The sequence below is a fragment of the Euprymna scolopes genome, chromosome 1 (genome assembly GCF_053919585.1).
Source record: "Euprymna scolopes isolate OS-2025 chromosome 1, ASM5391958v1, whole genome shotgun sequence".
In the NCBI taxonomy this organism is placed as follows: Eukaryota; Metazoa; Mollusca; class Cephalopoda; order Sepiida; family Sepiolidae; genus Euprymna; species Euprymna scolopes.
The window spans coordinates 119,293,588-119,314,326 of record NC_136482.1 but is presented as its reverse complement, the minus strand read 5'-3'; the positions used below and the strand labels follow the sequence as shown (position 1 = coordinate 119,314,326).

At 32.1% G+C, this 20,739-nt stretch overlaps 1 protein-coding gene across 6 annotated transcripts in view; it reads left to right on the top strand.

Moving 5' to 3' along the window:
* Positions 1-20,739, top strand: part of LOC145267860 (uncharacterized) — a 2,055,798-nt gene that overhangs the window by 355,377 nt on the left and 1,679,682 nt on the right. For all 6 annotated transcript variants that reach the window (XM_080123344.1, XM_080123412.1, XM_080123509.1 and 3 more), the window contains one exon: positions 14,935-14,996. The gene's annotated coding sequence lies outside the window, so the exon portion shown is untranslated. The remainder of the gene's footprint in view (positions 1-14,934; positions 14,997-20,739) is intronic.

The following is a 20,739-nucleotide window of genomic DNA, read 5'->3' as shown; positions in this document are numbered from 1 at the left end:
GACATGCATGTTATATATTTTGATATTGAACAAAACAGAACCAAGAGAAAACTTCCAGCATTCCGCGTTGGATTAATAAACCATTTTTTCTATAAAGGAGATTGATCGTTTAATGTGAATGGTCTAGAATAATATCAAAATATAATAGAGAAAATGGATGCAATCGAATTTTAAAGATTGTGCCAATTTCCATAAAGATGCTTGGATGGGATTTTTTTTCTGAAAAAAAAAAGAACAAAATAAAAACAAACCAACCCAAATATATATTTTTCTAGACACTAACGGTGGATGGCATGGCGTGCTACATTGACAACTTACAACACGGACGCTGTTTGATTTCAACATTAAATAACCCACGGACAATATGAAAGTCGATTTTATTTTAGTATATAGCTATAGAAAATACACGATATAATTGTTAAGGAATTATAAAACTCTAATACTAATTCGCTTTTGGTATAATTTAAATAAGTTTATGGAAACTGTACTTATTACTAATTTACTCTGGTATTTCAATGCGACATAGATTTGGTATATTCTCTGTGAGATGTATAATATTTTAAGCCACCGATTTCCGACAAAATACTTCCTGGGCGACTCGTATATTGATTGATTCCATAGTCTGGTTCTGATTTCAGTTAAGAGGATCGGTAATGTTACATTTTCGGATATATGATATTTCAGAGTATTATGAACCCCCCTTGTTCTCAAAATATCAATGCTATTATCATAATTCACTGTCAATAATTCCCATGCTAATGTAATAAAATACCCACATATATGGACTTTCTTAGATTTGATCATAGATTTGCTAATCTGATTATGAATATTTCCCATTCGATTAGGAAGTTCTCCGAATAGATCCGCTTGAAAACGACCGAATTCATGATTTTACTATTTTTGGTTTTAATTATTTTTTTTTTACAATCTTCACTATATCGTGCGTCTTTTAGCGGACCGGATATTAAAAAAAGTGTCTATTCTCTATTGATCTACTGCATAAGAACGATATTATAAAAAATTCCAAAAAACAGTTATCTTGCAGAGTAAGCATATGTATATAACAACAGTATAAATGATGGAGATAAGATGTAGAAATTCAACTTAAAAGAAATATTTAGATGAGGCATCGGTTTATTCGAAATACATTTAAATAACGACCCCTTAATTTGCAGATTTATAGACAGTTTGAATGCAGAACAGATGATGTAAATTTCCGTACATATATTTTATTCTAATCTCGCTACTCTTATTCTACCCTTGATTCTTATATTCCAAGCACGATATTAGTGAGACTGCAAGAAAAGGGCACTTTCAAGGTTATAATATATTTTAAGTTGCATTTTATTAATTGACGAACTTGTAGTGTTTTATGGCATAAAATAAAGTGGATTACCGTCTTTTTAAAGCAATTCCAACAAAAGAAACTAGTTTACTTATTTTGACATCTTAGTTATAAATATGAATGTGGGTGAGAAATATTCTAACAATATATGGGTATATTATGTATATGAATATTATGTGTGTATATGAATATTATATAATATTCATGCACACATGATATTCATATACGCACATGTGTATATGAATATTATATATGTGTATATGAATATTATATATGCGTATTGTAATATTATATATGATATTGAATATTATGTCTTGTAATATTACCTGCGTGTATATATTTATATATATATATGTGCATATATTTATGTGTGTATACTTATCGATGTGGATATAAGTGTATGTGTGTATTCGATTTGCTTTCTATGAGTTTTGAGAATACATTTTTCGAATCGACACTTTTTATACTACGCTCATAAAACCCTAGTCCCTGTTCGAAGTTATTGCCTAGTATGTATAGCCCTTGTTTTACTGTTTAGCCCTGCATGCACGCGTATTTAAGCTAGTATGCGTAGGCGTGCCAATGACCACCATCACATCCTCTTGCATGTACTTTCTCTTGATATTCTTGAGCTATGGAAGTAACAGGGAGCAAGGTTTGAACTATACCGAATGTTAGAAGACTGGACAACACTCCTGGTAATATAGTATGTTTTAATACAGTTTTGAACTTCTGTATTCGCGCAAGAACCAGCCTCTTAAATTATTACGTGAAATCGAGTGTACAATCGATATCTAACTGTGCACTTACTTGTTCTGAGGACACACGTCCGCCTTGATCCCTGAAATTCATTGTCTGACCAATTAACTCTGGTTCTCTGGCTTTACTTTTCCAACATCTATTATTTCCTGATACAGACTCGTGTCTTTACTTGTCTCGTTTATGCTACTAAAATAACCGATGCCCGATTCACGCATGATGCTCTAAAATCAAACTGGAACTTTCCACATATTTCTTTGGAATTTTACTTTGTTTAAACTGAGTATTACTGCATATCGTTCTTTTAAAATGCCATCACGTCCAAATGGAATTTTTGAGAAATTCACTTTCTATGAAAATCGTAATGTGTTAAGTAGTAGTAAAATAACCGTCGTAGCTGTTCATTAATGAAATGACGGACCAATTGCCATTTTTTATATTTATGGCATGAACATAGTGAATTTTTACGAAACTAGAACAATACTAAATGCGTGTGCTCAAATCTAGACACTTCCGGGAGCAAACGTCGTATATTACATACATATTATATACCTACGACATGTGCGCGATGTATGCCTACGACAGATGCACGTACGGTATGTGTGCGTTGTATGCGTATAATATATATATATATATATATATATATATATATATATAAAACCATATTATAAATAAAAATACTAATAACGAACAAAATAAATGCAACTGTAGACACCGACCACTTTGGCCAGTTAAAAATAAATGTCTAACAAAAAGCGTAGTTTATCGGGCAACAGTATTTGCGAAAGAAACCCCGAAAAACAAGAAATATTACGTAGGCATAACTACCTTAGATTTAAAAACCCGATACTATGACCGCAAAAGTACATTCAACAATAAAAAACACCGTATAAAAACAACACTAGCGAATAAATACTGGGGACTCAAAGAGGACATTCACCGGTAGTCGAATGGAAAATAATAAGACAAGCTACCAAGTGTAGGCATTTAGACGACCCATGTAGATTATGCCTTCATGAAAAATGTGCTATCCTGTACTTTAAAGAACCCCAACATCTATTAAACTGTTGAAGAGAAATAGCAAATGACTGTGTTCACAAAATAAAATGTTCTCTAGGATAGTGATACAAAATAGTTTTAAAACTAACAAAAGCAATAGAACATAAACAAATTAAATAAACATTAATATACATGAACGATCACACATGTATGTATATGTATACATATGTATATATATATATGCATATATGTATGTACACATATGTATATTTATATATAAACTAAACAAATGTCTGCCTTAAACCACTAACCTATTTTTAAAAGTGATCCTTTGTTCGATAAAATGCATGCCCATTGGCTGATGGTAAGGTGCGCGGTGGATATTAGAAAGATGATTGGCTAACTAAATCCTCAATAGAAGAGGACCATATAAAAACGATAAACAACCACAGAATTCGCGCATAAGCCCGAAGAATCCTAGAGTGGATGAAACGCCGAATATTCAGTGTAGCTTAATCGCCATATATATTTTATAAATTACTAACAAGCTCTACCTACGTATTGAACACTTTTGAAGTAAATACTTAAAGTTTACGCATAAATCTATACTTTCGTATATTAATTTTATGTGAGTAAATAAAGTAATTATACTTAGCTCCTGAAACAGTCGAGCACTCTCAAAAGAATTTATTTCACCACATTAAAAATAGATATGGAAAGAGTTAATTTCGAAACATCGCTACAAACATCCCCACACCCAGAAAGCATAGCTATATTATTAAATATATCCAAAAAACATATGAACAAATACGCCGAATGCGATGGCGAGCAAATTTCTTCCTTAACAATTAAAACGTAAACAAAAAAGAATCCTATTGTTTGAGAGCCCTTAAAAATGCGAAAACAGTAGACCGTTTGATAAAGTTTGAAAATGGCCTTTTGAACCTAATTAAAACCTTAGAATTTCATAATCAACCTAACAACTTCCAACGGCAACTACGCAAAATCGTTAGAAACATAAACAACTCTAATAATTTTTTTGTAAAACAGATCAAACCAGAAACTTTTATAAAATAGACAAGCAAGAATATAACAAACTAATCACAGAAAACATTACAAAAAAACTACAAAAAACTAGACACAAACGAATGCGACTACATAGATATAATAAATACTGAAAGTAAACAAATTACCGATAAACTAAAAATTAGCGATAAAGTTGGCAAATTGAAACCTAGAGAGTCATACATTCTGCTTTAAGACCACAAATGGGACTTAAATAATAATCCCAACACCCGCCTGATGAAACCAACTAAACCAGAAATAGGTAGAATTAGCAATACGACACTTTTTAGAGTAAACAAATGAATAAAACAAGACCTAGAACTAAACCAGTAGGCAAATACTACCGAAGCAATAACCTGGTTTAAAAAATATAGAAAACAAATATAAATGTACGTTTATACAGTTTGATATCATAGACTTTTATCCCTCGATATTCGAAGAACTTTTTAACATTCCCCTAGAATTTGCCGAGGCATACACTGGTATATCATCGGAAGAAATCAACATCATTAAAAATGTAGAAAAGCAGTTCTAATAAATAACGATAAAAACTAAAATGAAAAATTCGTTTGATTTGGCGATGGGTACCCGGTATTCTGCAGAGGCATCATATCTGGTGGGATTATTCATTCTATATACCCTCACAAGCATATTCGATACTACGGATATCAGCCTATATAAAGATGATGGACTATCTATAATTAAAAAAAACAGTCCAAAGTCAAGGAGAAAACTTTAAGAAAATCATACACAAGGAACTGTAAAAAGTATGCCTAAAAGCGGACGTATCAGCTAACATAAAAATAACAAACTCCCTGTACGACAAGTTAAACTTAGATAAAAACACATATGAACCATACTTAAAAGATAACGCTACTCCAATTTACGTAAACCCTAAGTCCAATCACCCACCATCAATCAAAAACACATTCCGAACTATTTCGTAAGTAGACTCAGTAATAACTCAACCGATCGAAATGCATTTAACAGGTCAACCCATATCTACGAAACAGCACTAACAATAGTGGATACAAAAATATCGATATCAAATATAAGCAACAAACCACCAATAACTATAATAAGATTAAAAATAGAATAAAAATAACTATAATTTGGTATACGGGCCCCATACAATCAAATGTTAAAAACTAAACTTGGCAAGATATTTCTAGATTTTATTGAAAAACATTTTCCCACAACAAACCCCTTACACCAAATCTTCAATAAAAATACCATAAAGTGGTCCTACAGTTGTTGCGAAAATTCAGAGATAATAATTAAAACACATAATAACAAATACTAAATAAAAACAATGTAAATTACAACAAAATAAACAATAAAAAAGTAGACACCATGATAAAAATAAAATTAACACTAGGAGAAATAATAATAATAATAATAAAACAAAGATAAACCAACCGCGGACAAGAACAACCATACTATAAATAAAAATACTAATAACGAACAAGATAAATGCAACTGTAGACACCGCACACTTTGCCCAGTTGAAAATAAAGGTCTAACAAAAAGCGTAGTTTATCGGGCAATAATATTTGCGAAAGAAAACCCGAAAAACAAGAAATATTACGTAGGCATGACTACCTTAGATTTAAAAACCCAATACTATGACCACAAAAGTACATTCAACAATAAAAAACACCGTATAAAAATAACACGAGCGAATAAATACTGGAAACTCAAAGAAAGCGGACATTCGAATGGAAAATAAGACCAGCTACCAAGTGTAGGCCTTTAGCCGACCCATGTCGATGATGCCTTCATGTAAGATTTGCTATCCTGTACTTTAAAGAACCCCAACATCTATTAAACTGTAGAAGAGAAATAGCAAATGACTGTGTTCATAAAATAAATTCCCTCTAGGATAGCGATACAAAATAGTTTTAAAACTAACAAAACAATAGAACATAAATAAATTAATTTAATACACATGAATATACATAAACGATAACACATATATGTATATATATATATATATATGTATACATATATGTATATATATATATGTACACATATGTATATTTATATATAAACTAAAAAATGCATGCCTTAAACCACTAACCTAGTTTTAAAACAGATCCTTTGTTCGATAAAATGGCTGCCCATTGGCTGATAGGAAGGGGTGCGGTAGATACTAGAAAGCTGATTGGCTAACTAAATTCTCAATAGAAGAGGCCCATATAAAACGATAAACAACCACAAAATGCGCGCATAAGCCTGAGGAATCCTAGAGTGGATGAAACGTCGAATATTCAGTTTAGCTTAATCGCCATATATATTTCATAAATTTATATATATATATATATATATATATATATATATATATATATATATATATATATATATATATATATATATATATATATATATACACTATGATGCGATGGCTTGCTAAAACAAAAAAGCAATTGCAACTGTTTTCATTTCTAAGTTTGTGATCATGCTTATATTCCTTTATTTTATGTAAAGGTTCAACATTTTTACTCATAAATTATAGGCGAAAAAAACGAAATTACACTGATCTTTCTGCGCAATGGAATGTTTCTTCTGAAAAAACTAACAGAACCCTACTATAAAATGGATTGCTGTACTGAAAAGTCAGTAATATACAATTAAGTAAAATGTTTAGTTGAAGCATTAACACACGAGATAATACTGATGAATATTATTGCTACTCCTATAGGTACTCGTTAATCATTCCAAGAAAATCTCCACAATAAATTTCCATTAGATTCATTTGGACAGGTACATCGGGCATAGTAAACATTGCAAACAAATTTTAGATAAAATATTCCTATTTTTCAACAAGAGAATTTTACCTATACCGTCAAAAATCAGTCATATAATGGTTCATAAACTTTGTAAAATTTTATTACATTCGATATAAATTACTGCTATTTTTCTATTCCTCCAAGATAACTGAATGTTAAGCTTTATTTTAGATAAGAACATCCCCGTAATTTGGATTTGTATAACTTGCCAGACACTGTCCCCCAACGTATATGGACAAGAGAGACACTAAAAAATAATATGAAATGTGGTCTTAACCGATACGTATTTCTAAATGCAAAAGAAAAAAAAAATGAAATTCTTAAAATATTATGCAAGCATGCCCTCGTGATTTGAAAAGTGTGCGTTCGAGATTAAGCTGCCGCCGGGAAGTTTCAAACAAGTCATTGACACCATGCTCGCTGATTTTATATATAAATATATTATTATAATCATCAAATTATCAAAACATCAAAAAATATAGAAAACAATAAAATCTAAGAATACGTATTTAAAGTATGATTTTTTCCATGAGATGAAGTATTGCGGACATTATTGATGAAAATAAAGTCAACCTTTTTCCAACGACATTTACATCCATTAGAGACGTGCCGGCAAACAAAAAGGTTTAATCTGGTCAATGCTTTCTGATACTGCTAAGCGACCACTAGGTGTTCATCATAGATGTGTACGACCTAAGCGCATATCTAACTGTATTATGTAAAAAAAAAATGGAAATATCTGGAATTAAATTTTGTAGTAATGTCAAAACGGCACTTATAGTAAAGAAACTATACGCGCGATCTTTCTTTCATTCGCACTAAGAATGAAGAAAAATGAGAATACACAAGACGTGTATAAGGTGTCATAAAATAAGAGATGAAAACATGATAAATATTTAAGTAACATTGGATGAGACGCGAATGAATTAACCTGGCTTGGAGGTAAATGAGGCCGTTCTTCGTAACATCTAGCCTGCAGGTAAACGTTACAATCAGTAGCAACCTTGCAGAACCAGCCAAGTCCCCCAAACCAAAAGTAGATGTAAGGCGTAGTATTTAACATTGGGCTGAATTCCGAAATTTAAAGTGTTTATGTAAGCAAACGGTGCCTGAATAATTAGAGCAATTAGAGTTGATTTGTGAAATAAGCCGTATAAAACTCGAATGTGAAACTGAAAAGGCTGGGCTGTCAGTATCCCGAAAAAATCACAATGCACATCGTTTCACAATTCTCACGGCAAGCGAAAAATGATATTGAAAGCCACGGTGTTAGCAGCATAACTTTAATAGTAACTAACTCATTCCCTGAAGACTGACATACAAGTCGTAAATAAAAAAAATAGGCTCAATCATCCTGCGGGAAATGAATGCCATAACAAAATCTCGGCGGCGTGCATATCGAGAACAATTGCAAAGTACTTTTTAATGAGGCGACTCCCGCCTTGCATGCGAAAATAGAACATGAACAACATGAATTTGGCACAGTCCGACGAACGCACCAACTCTTAGACGGTGTTGTGGAAGTGATCAGGTGATCAGCTGCTAGAAAAATTGTGCAATAATGTACCTCAGTATAACATACCTACAAGCGCTCCCGCAGAATACAATAAATTACAAGATAAGATTAATAATGAGTGGTTTATTATTACGAAAAAACTATGGGTCCCCGAAAAGACTTAATTTACTAATGTCAATCATTCAGCAAAACAAATAAGAAATAAAAGGGGTTGTCGGTTATCTGGAGAAAAACAAGGGTTGGCCACTTATGGCTCGTGCGGACATATGAACTCCAAAGTTGAGAAAGTCGCGCAAAATTAAATTTATCTGTATTAGATCTTTTACAAGGCATATCGTCAGGACACGTGCACCGATCAATGTGGTCCTATCAAACTGTCCTCATTAACGGACAAGAATTTAACGTGATCGGCAAGTTTTTGGAACTTAGTGTTACATCCATCATGCAAACAATTTCTTATATTTTTATGTAAGATAAGCGCATACACCTTAGATAATTCTGTATGTGACGGAAAGTGGTGTAGCTGCATTTATTCAATTTGCCCTCCTTTCCAAAGATCCAGAGAGGCTACAGGATTGATGTGAAAAGCGAAAAGAAAGACAAAAATTCCAAACATGTCTTTTGTCGCCTTTAGCCGGAATATGTAGGCAACTGTTGTGGCACATTCAGAGGAAGGCTGGCTTCCTGGTCACGTGTCGTTTATAAAGCAGCTAGCATGTTACGATACCACTGGGTGTGAGGACAAAGTATACGATACTCCTCTTTACACCGCGATTAAAGGTGCTATCTCATTATATTGCACAAGGAAGACCAAACCCTAGGAAAATTGATGACCGCCAATATTTTTATGCATGAGTCTATGCAACTTTTGTTTCGGCGTATCAATGATAGGTGGTTAGGCTTTAGTAGAGGATACGTGTTGCTTCCTTCAAGAAAATTGCTTCCAATATATTAACCTCGCAAGATAGGATATGATTATTAAAGGATACACGAGGCAATACACTGAATCACGTGTTTGTCCGTAGGTGTTATCAGACACACTTACTGGCAGGTACAGGCAACACTTCAAATTCATTGCTAATAAACGCTTTAAACACCGGCTTCACTGAGATTGTGCTATATACCTACACTGTTTCTGTGAGCTTAGTTGGGTTTAATCAGATCAAGATGCGTCACCCAATATGCGGTAAATTATGGTGGAAGATGCGCACATTTCCTTGCGAAACATCGATGCTGGGGTGTAAAAACTGTTGTCAGAATATGATGCCAGTCGATCGATGCGTCACCTGTACACTAGTAAGAGGTTTATTAAAATGTAAAGTAAACTTGACAAAAATTTACAATTGGTATTTTCCATTATGCGGGGCTCAATGTTTGACATTGATTGTGGTCCAACTTAGTTTGCTTTCTTGGAACACCTCTCTCGATTCGTTGCTACAAATTATCGGGGCCCGCCGACAGATATTCTGACATATAATAGCACTGCCTTTCAGAATAGCTTTTTAAAACTTCCTAGACGAATGGAAAGCCGGATATAGACTCCGTTGTGCATACGTCCCCTCTGCTAATGGCATCATAACAGAACTGTAAAAATGATAGCCCCCCCAAAAAAAACAGTATTATACTCAAAGCAGTGCATCAGTTAAATGTCAGACAAAAGCATGGCATTCCCTCTAGCGCAATGCATACCAGTATGGTATATCTCTTGCATACGGCGAAAAGAAGCAATGGATAACCAATTTCGGGACACAATTAAAACTCGACTATCTTAAAAAAAACCGGGTGAATTAGTGTGGATTAATGATTCACATAGCCGATGTACCACAAGATATCGAGTAGGACGTGAGACCATAATTACCAGTACAGAAACACATTTGTTGAAGAAATGCAGATTGGGACTTTGTCCGACCAAGTTCTGTTCTGATATGTAAATAGATGAGTGATATGTTTTACAATTAGAGAAACACCATGTACACATGCACTCAACATAAAGTAAGCTAATGCTTCTAATGGAGACCTAGTAACTGTTGCACTGCAAAAAACGGGCACGGTGTAAAAGACCATATCCCGAATACTTCATGTGTGATCATAGTTCTGGGGGGGGAAGTGCAGTTAAAATATTATAAATAGACTTTGCACAAAGTGACAAAATGTGTGTTTTTCTTCCGATAGCATATAGAAAAAAATTAAACGCAAAACGTGTACCTGGTTTTCTGCACGAACATGTAAATTTCGTAAGTTTGTGTGTTTTTTTTACAGTGCGCAATATGGTGCGTATAAAAGAACCTGGCTGGGAGGGAAGCGAGGCAGTTATCTCTTACATATTACATGGACAGAAATGATACGATCAGTCCTGATCTTGCAGAACAATTTTCAGAGTGCCTCTTAAAAATTAGACTCTATCCTGAGATCTTTTTCTAGTTAGTACGCTATAAAGCTGAATATAATCATACCGAGCGGTGCTAATTCTTACTGCATCATAGCAGGTATATTACACAACATACCTACTAAATGTTGAAAAAAAAACTTAAGAGGCGTTGTGGAAATCTATTAAAGACGAAGATGTAGACTACTCCAAACTGTATAAATAGATCGATATGTACCGAATCTAGTGCTTGTGTATTGCAATACACCTTCTCGGGTATGATTACTGCAATGCAGTTCTTTGCTTATTCTGATTTCTTCTTAGTACAATATCTTTTACTTGCGCATATAGGTATGCATGTCTTACTTAATGTAATGACTATTCCAATCTACAACAATAATCTTTATGGGGGAAACCCACATTATACTACTTTCACATAATTTATCTACAATGCACATTCGCTTATTCAGTGTACTTTTTTTCTGATGGACACTTTGTTTTTTGTTTTTTGTTTTTTTAAAGACTTTTAAAATATTATTTTTCACTGTGGATTAAGAGTAATTGGAAGGATTCTATCGTAATAATATGACACGTGCCGTGGAGTGATTCTCGTAATATTAGAAATGGAGAATCTCATTATATAAAATAAAAAAAAGATGTGCGCTTGTATGTATGTCAAATAATTTCGACACGCAACAGATCCTCACGTGATCGGTATCGTTTTTAAGCTCGCTCCTTCGGACGAAAGATATCGAAAATTCGCAAAAAACATTGATTTCTTCACCATCAACTCAGCCGGTTGTCCTAATTTCGATTCTCTCGACTTTTGCTCGCTAGATGGAAACACTAACTTTTTTCTCTCTCTCCTTCGCGTTAGGGTTTCGAGTCTACCTGCATACTATCTCTTTTTAATCTCCCCACACCCAAACTGCCCACTGTTTTAAAAAAAATATATTTTGATTCCCCCGGCGTTCTTTACTACACCTCCACAAAGTCGGACCACGCCAGATTGCACCTGATAGTTTATTTTATGTAAACAAAATTTGTGTATATATATCTCGCAAAAACTTTCAACAGGCCCGTCGGAACGTGAAACCATCAGAATCTTCTATAAGCTCTGTTGTTTCTTAGACAATAAATATCGCAAAATTGACCCAGCATTGCTTCTTTCTATGCTGTTTTATACAAGGAAGGGTCGCTTTTTTGTCGATATTTTTGCGAGCCCTGCAAACCTCGCATCAACGAAGTCGCAAAAAACGCACATTATATTGATCGGACATGACATCACAATCGGGGTAGGTGTATTGATAAAACCGTTTTCAGTTTCCGCCTTCTTTTCCTCCTTCACGAGCGGGTTCGAGCCTGCCTAATAATTTTTTTTTTGCGCTAGCTATTTTGGATTACCCTTACGGACACCACCATACATCCGGGCAACGCCAGCCACTCATGCTATTCTTATATATAATAAGGTGCGGTGCATTAATGGGTTCAATTGTCAATTTTTCTAAGAATATTTCAATTCAACGCAGTATTTTACATCAAATAAGTATTTAAATTTTTTTTTTTTTTAAATCGTGTTAAGTATGTGATTGCAATAGTCGTGTCGTGTAATAACAAAAAAAAACTCTGCAGAGGAGGCACGACATCCAACTACTTTATTGAAGCGGGCTTCAACATATGTAACTATGATATATATTTTCTGATAGAGTAAAACTATATCATTCTTATTTTTAATGTCTAATTATTAATATCCGAAACTATTTAAAATAGTGTTAACATGTAACTTCATAAATAGTAATTTTATATTTGCCATTTGTTTATTAAATATCTTACGTGAGGGGCTTAGTGAAGATTGACAAAATACCAAGTAAAATGTTTTGTGAAAAACGCTAAATAGAATGTCAACAGAAGTATGTTTTGTAGGCAACCCAGTGTTCTATGAAATGTCATATTCTCATCAGTATGATCTAATAAAATTTTCATAATTCATCCTCATCAAAAAACAAGAACAATTAAAGATATTAATATATTTAACCCTTTATTCGATTCGCAATCTGCCTTACATTGCCCCTTTCGCATAATGCTTTTAAACATACTTGAATTTATGCAAATTTTGTGATTTATATATAGTATGTGTTGCATTGGGTAATTATATATAACTCATAGCAGTAATATTGAAAGTTGAAATGACCTAACCTTGGTGTTACAAGCTAGTATCGGAACTAAAATGTGTAGCTTTTTTTTAGTTGATAGCATTTAAGATTTCATTGGTTTGTTAACGACCTTTTCAAACATAAACGTATACAATTTAAAGCATAGCTTGATGAATAAAAGAGTTTCTAGTAAAACTTGTCAGGTCTAAGTTTATATATCTTTAAAATGTATCCCTATTAGATGCGATTTTAACCCGTACAGATGTTCTAAAATTTGTTCTGATAGGTCGAAATTCTTTATATGCTGAGTCCCAAATAAGAGTTGGAATAGTTTACTTTTTTCTGAGAATGTCACCCATAACTAGAGAATATATCGTTATTTTTAGTATATCACATTAAAGGTAGTTAATGTATCCAATTTAGGTGGAAATTAATACACAGCTGTATGCAATAATTCAGAATATAAACTGATAACAGTTATGCTTAAATTGACTATTTACATTAAGACAGTAAATAAGGAAATGTGGAAGAAGTTGAAATGAACACAACATTCATAATGTGTCATTTCGAGAATTTAATATATTATTTACCAAGAAAAAATATATAATGTATAATACATATATTAAACGTTTAAATAACTGTTAATATTGAAATGAAAAACGTCAGAAAAAATGTATAATTTATGTAAGTAGATCGTACCCTGATACAGACGCTGATACCTCTGCGGCGTAGGGAATTTAATTATTATTGTATGACTATTGTTTCTACGGTGTGGATCAATATTTATAATCATCTTATAAGGTTATACTATTATTTCAAGTCGGATGTTTCGATGCCATTTAAATTCTTTACTGATTTTTAAGGTGTAGAAATATTGGTAAAAAATTTGAATCAATTTCATAAATAAACGAGCACCATCAAAAGATAAACCTTGTTCTGTTGCATACGGAAAGCATAATTAATATAACTTATATCACCAATCTAAACTTAACCATATTCGTGTTCGTGCGATGAAATAAAGACAAACTGCCAGTGGAAAATTTCATCATTACAACAAAGTTAATGGAATATTAATCACGATTTATCTTAGTTAATAATAAAGTTGATTAGATTTTTTACTTTGAACTTACTCAGAAGTATGCCAACTTTTTAGAGCAACTTGAACTCAATATCGCTGTGAACGTTAAGCGATGAGGTATTTGCTCGTTCCTTCTAAAATATTGTGTGTCAATGTGACGACGACAGTTTTGATTTACTTATTTTCCTAATAATGGAAAGTCAATTAAAAATTATTGTAAGGATATCTAGCTCCACCAAAGAGGTACACATTACTGTACGTGAGCATAAAACGAATTATGAGGAGTTGATACAGCTGTATGAAAACAAAATATATTTATAATGAAAACAAGTAGTTCCATTTACGTTTAAGTTTGAATACACTGCCTTGTTTTGGTAGTAGTATAAATATCATTGAGACGATTCACATTTGAACATCTCATCACTAATTTCTAGATAGGGAATTTGATATTTGCAGGGTAATCGCACGTTTTCGTATGGCATTATTTAGCGTATTTTATATCTTAACATGTAAATATTTACTAAAATCATACTTTCACAACCTTAACAGGTGAATTTATTGAGTCTATATAATGTTAAGGATTTATCCCAGTCGGTGAAAAATGATATTGACATTGTATGTCAATACAATGAGTCGAAACTGAAACACTACTCACCACTTTGCCGTTTGTTCTGAGGTGTATATTATTTATTAGAAATTCAATATGTCCATTCATGTGTTATATACACTCTAAGTTTATGGAGTTTTTTTTTTTGTATTTTACTATAAAATTTGGTCTCTAATAAAAATCATTAGATCACCGTAAATCTATAAACCGTCTCTATTTGTATGACAATATGATTATCTAAATTATTTTAACTTTCAGATTATATGGGGAATGCTTTGCTACAATATCGAAAGTACATAAAGGAATACAAAATCATTTATGTAAGTTTTCACTTTGTCATTTCTCATTGTTACTATATTGATGTATTGACATCGTTTCATGAATTATTCATACGTTAAATAAGTTTAACACTCTCCTAATTTCTTAGAATAACCAATTCAACAACGCTCCTCTCATGACTATCCAGAAATTATGCGTCAGCTGATTATCATATTTCAACTTTTTCTTATTGGAGCGTTTTGTATGTATGCATAGGCTTATGATTTGTCAAATTATGACGTGTTATTTTTTGTATACTGAAACAAACATTATCACTGAATAAAGTGGAAGTTGCTTTTCTTTTTTTCTTTTAATGCAAGGCCATAGCCAAAACGTTCATTTGACAATGCCTCTTATTCAGTATTCAGTGAAAATTGTCTTATACACAATTCAGACATAAACAAATATATATATATATATATATATATATATATTTAAAATTTTGCACTAATATCTGATCATTTTGTATAAAATATCTATAACAATATTGTATCTTCATCAGCATTTAATTATTAGCATACTGTCTCGTGTTTATCATAAAATGTAAAAAAAATACAATTCTTGGTTGCGCTGTTCTTCAGGAGTCAATCAACTGAATTAAATATGCAAAAATATATGCGCAACGAACGGTTGCTTCTTTTCTACAGCAAAAATGCAAACCTCCAACGCTTGTGATTAGCAAGCGTCCTTATCTTAATACTTTGCAGTCATTTACGTTGTTTCTTATAAACATTATATTTTTCCCGCACATCCTCCGATAAAATGCTCAATCCGTAGCAAGATTTCCACTTAAGCAAAATGCACATATAGAAACCATTTTTAATGTATAATTTCTATAAAGTGTTTAGAGTGCATAACATTATTGTATAACTGATCATGTCTGTTAGATTGAACGACAGTAAGCTATTCACAATTGCATGTATTAAGCACTTTTAGTTTTAAGCCATTAAAATAGGCTTAATTCTTTGTAAGTAGGAGATTCCACACCACAAATATATTTTACATACTTGTCTTTCACAATCTGTTCAGTAATTAAATTAAGAAAGCACGAAGTAAAAATAATCAGCATAGTGCCGCAATAATTCAGGTGGGATACAAATATACCTCTATGTGAAACGATCAACAATATTAACGATAAATCGGAGGGCGTATGAATAAAGATGAACAAAGAATGTCGCTTCGCAAATACGTGTATCGATTGAAAAATAATTCCGCTCGCTTGCAGGTGTTCAGATTGCTTCGTATCTATTTGCAAGCATTTTTTTATTCATTGAAATAAAGTCTAAAGTGGTTTCGGTCGACTCCGGGCACTAAAATGCTCCTTTTCATGAGGAAAAGCAGGATAAATCGATGGTACCTATATTTTCCTAAGACAATCCATATTTACTACCAATAAAAACGCAGGACTTGTTTATAATATACAATATATACTATATAAATGTTTTAGTCTCAGAATGAAGAATAAAAATTGAATTTTCATTGCATAAACAATTTTTTGTATAACCATCGGTAAGTTTACTGTGCGGACCAAAACTGTTTTAAAACTTATAATTAGACAACAACCATTATATTCTCACAAAATAGACTTTAATCAATAGTTCTTTTTAAATATCTGAAAATTTATTTGAAAATACCAAAGCAAAACGCCATTTCAAATTCGGAAAAAAATAAAAGAATTTGTAATAATTAGAAAATATTAAGTAGGATACGAGTGTGCGACATATTATTATTATAGAAAACTTTGTGATTATATTTTTTACTTGAACAGTGTGCGATCATGGTAAATAATAAATACATCATAAACTTCTAAACAGACGATGAAAGCATTGAATTTTATAAAGGTTGATTTTTGTTGTTTTTAGGAGAATAGTTACCAGTATATACCATTAATATGCTTTTGTAATTCTTAATCGACACCATGTCGATAGAGAAAATTACATTTCGAACTTTTATAGGTGGAATCTATTAATATCTCTCTAATTACATCACAAATCTTTATCGCTCTTGAATTTTTATCTATAAACATATTTATGTGAAATAAAATTCATATTAAATTTCAAAGCATAAACAAACTGTTTAAAATGCCTACTAACGGCAAAAGTGAGAAAAATGAGTGTTTGCCCCCTAGAATATGTCTGTTAATCTTGCCCATCTTTTATTACGAATAAAAAGTAAGATGTGTTGGCATAGACAATAAATTTAAGGTCAATATCGGCATCTTAATATTTGCATTTATCCTCAGGGCCAGCATGTCCAGCTTCGACATCATTGTCAATACCTGTCAATATACTAAACTTAATAGATTTTAGAATATATTTATTTTTTGTGTCTGAATTATGTTTCTACGAACAAACATGTAACAAATTTTCTAATGAGGTAAGGTGTGAGATTAATCTAGATATCAATAAGAATAACGCCTTATTTATCTCGTATAAAAATGTACATAATATTTTCTTTCCAATATAGTAAATGTATGGAAATTTAATACACAGTCGATTTAATATCAGTATTATTTATGATTTCATAAATATTGTTTATATTTTGCTGTACTTTCGATATCTGAATATCGGAATCGGCGTCATTTACGATGCGTGCTTTAATAGACTGAAACAATCGTGATGTCCATAGAACTCTACACTAAATTTAGCCAAAGAAAGACATTTGGTATGATTACTTTTGTAAATAATTACGAAACTATATAAAATATAGCTTACTGAAAGTGTCACGTTTCATTATTTAAGTTGCATTTTAGTATTTTATTTACCTACATATTCTAAACACAATTTAAATTATGCAGTCTCTCTCTCCCTCTTTCTCTCTCTTTCTGTATATATATATATATATTTATATATATATATATATATATAAGTTATAATTATTAAGCCATAACCTAGATTTAAGCGATTAAGCCATAACCTAGATTTAAGAGGTCAAGAAACTATATATCAAGGCTAAATAGAGCACACACAAAGGAACAGGGCAACCAGAGGTAAAATAGGCCTTTGTCCGATAAATGCATGCTCATTGGCTGATAGGAAAGGCGCGGTTGATACTAGAAAGCTGGTTGGCTTACTAAAATCTCAAAAGAAGGTGTGTATATAAAAACGACAGACAACCGCAACATTCGCGCATAAGCCCGAAGAGTCCTAGAGTGGATCAAACGCGGAATATTCAGTGAAGCTTAATTGTCATATATATATATATATATATATATAATATAACTTACTAACTAGCTCTATTTTAGTATTAAGCAAATTTGAAGTAAATACTTAAAGTTTACTCATAAATGTAAATGTTCGTATATACATTTTTTGTGAGTAAACGAAGTAGTTATATACATATTATATAAATATTATATATATATTATGTATATAGTATGTATATTATGTATATAGTATGTATATTATGTATATAGTATGTATATTATGTATATAGTATATATATTATGTATATAGTATATATATATTATATCTACAGTATATATATATTATATCTATAGTATACATATATATATAGTATACATATATTATATATATATATATATATATATATATATATTATACAGATATTACATATATATCCAATTGGGTTTTGGGTAAAGATCAAAGTGTAGTATCTGTTCTTCAGATACTGCACTTCCATTTCTTGTTCTCTTTCGGTGGAGGAGTAATATATATATATATATATATATATATATATATATATATATAATGTTGAGCAAAAAAGAGTGGGAGTAGGAAGGAAGGCTCGAACACGTACTGCCACGGATGAAAAGAACGGGGTAAAACCTTACGTTTATGCTGTTGCGTCCACTTGCAAAACGGAGGCGACATATTTTTTAAATTAAGGACAGACAATCAAAAGGAAAGGATATCTTAAAAAAAATATCGGCGAAAAATGTGCCCCCCTTGTAGAAAAGTTCCTAGTTTAAGGGGAAGATATTAATGTTTTATGCCAATTTTGCGATATTTGTCGTATGAAAGGTTGTACTTTATAACAATGCTGATGTTGATAAAATCTGTTGTCTCGATTGAAACTGTAAGGCAGACATTCAAACACATTTCTACATACATTTCCATAGTGATAAGTAAAAGTTTTCGACCCAGACGGATGATAAACTTGCCCTATCTCTGAATACGCATTATGTAACCTTTTAAATATGCAGACCAAAAATTGTCTGAGTAATTTGGAAGAGATCGCAATTATGGCCCCTTTGAAATTTATTGCTTTGGGCTCAAATCATATTATTAAGTTAGATCCATGTCCAAGGAATCTATATCTAAAATTTTAAGTGCGTAGACTCGAAAATTATCAGATCGTTGAACTTCGACACCTTTATCGCCAAATGTATGCCCGATCACATTGATTTTCCCAAATCTCAGTACCCTGTATATCAAATTTCGAGTCCGTAGACTACAATTTGACAGTTACTGCGTAGGGAAATGTAGAGACACACATACACACATACTTACACAGACACGTTCACTTTTATAGATAGGTATGAGGCGGGGGGGAGCGTAAAATACGCTTATATTTTAATTTGTCCAGATTTCGTATATTATTAAGTCGTTATTTCAAATGGAAATAAAAACTATTTACGTGCTATCAGCTAGAATCGAAACCGGTAGTGTAGTATTATAAGCTGTTTACTTTACCACTATCCCAAGAGAACGCGCTTATTAATTGTTTAAAATAATTAATGAAGGTTAATACAAAAATATTTTCGACGATGTTTAATAATTTTCCCCATTTTTGCACCCCTCCCTCTTTACAAAACAATTTCCTCAAGCTAAAGATTCGTAAAAAACTGTCCGTAAAATATACAAAAAACGATTCGTAAGTTTAAGGGGCCTCTGTGATCTTAAGTTTCAGTGGAGATAATTTGAAAATGTCGAGACACAGACACACAGACGCATACACACACACACACACATATATATATGTGTGTATGTGTGTATGTATATATATATATATGAGAAGACGTGACTGTCATTCGGGCGGTCGGTTTCTCATCCTGGCTTCAGCCATTTGCCTGTCTAGCCGCACTGATGAGCTGCAAAACAGCACTGTATCTGGATTACACACATACGTATTGAACTTCTCTTAAAACGGTTTTAGTTTTCTCTTGCCAAATGCCGGTACTAGTTTTCCGTATCAATTTCAAAGAATTACTTTTTCTCCTTTTTGCCGTCTCATATTCATGTATATATTTTGTAAGTTCTTTTTATTAGTTACTTTCATAAAAACTCGTGTACACAAATACAGAAAAAAACACAGATGTTATTCCGATAAAATATTTAACGAGATTCCAAAATAGTTGAGTAGTTTTCTGTTGGAACAAAATGTGTAGTTGCATCATATACAAAACACGTTTAGAATATACATTACTATCTGATACGTGAACAGAAGAAAGTTACTAAATATAACATGTATTTTGATTCTTAAAAGTACACCCTGCGCCTTAAAATCTTATTAAGGAGCAAATAACATTTTAATTGAATAATATATAACTATAATCAAATATTAATTAGATGGGCATGAGGTAAGATGGAGTGCACGGCTTATCCTGAGTTTGATTTTAATTCGGACTAAAAATATAATTTCCATTTAAGTGCATTAGAACCAATAAATATAGAGCTTTGAATATGAGCTGTAACACTATTCGGCATGTGAAATTTGAATTAAAGGGGACTAGTTATGTGTAGTATTATTCATCGGACTAGTGTTCTCATCTTGAGTGTGATT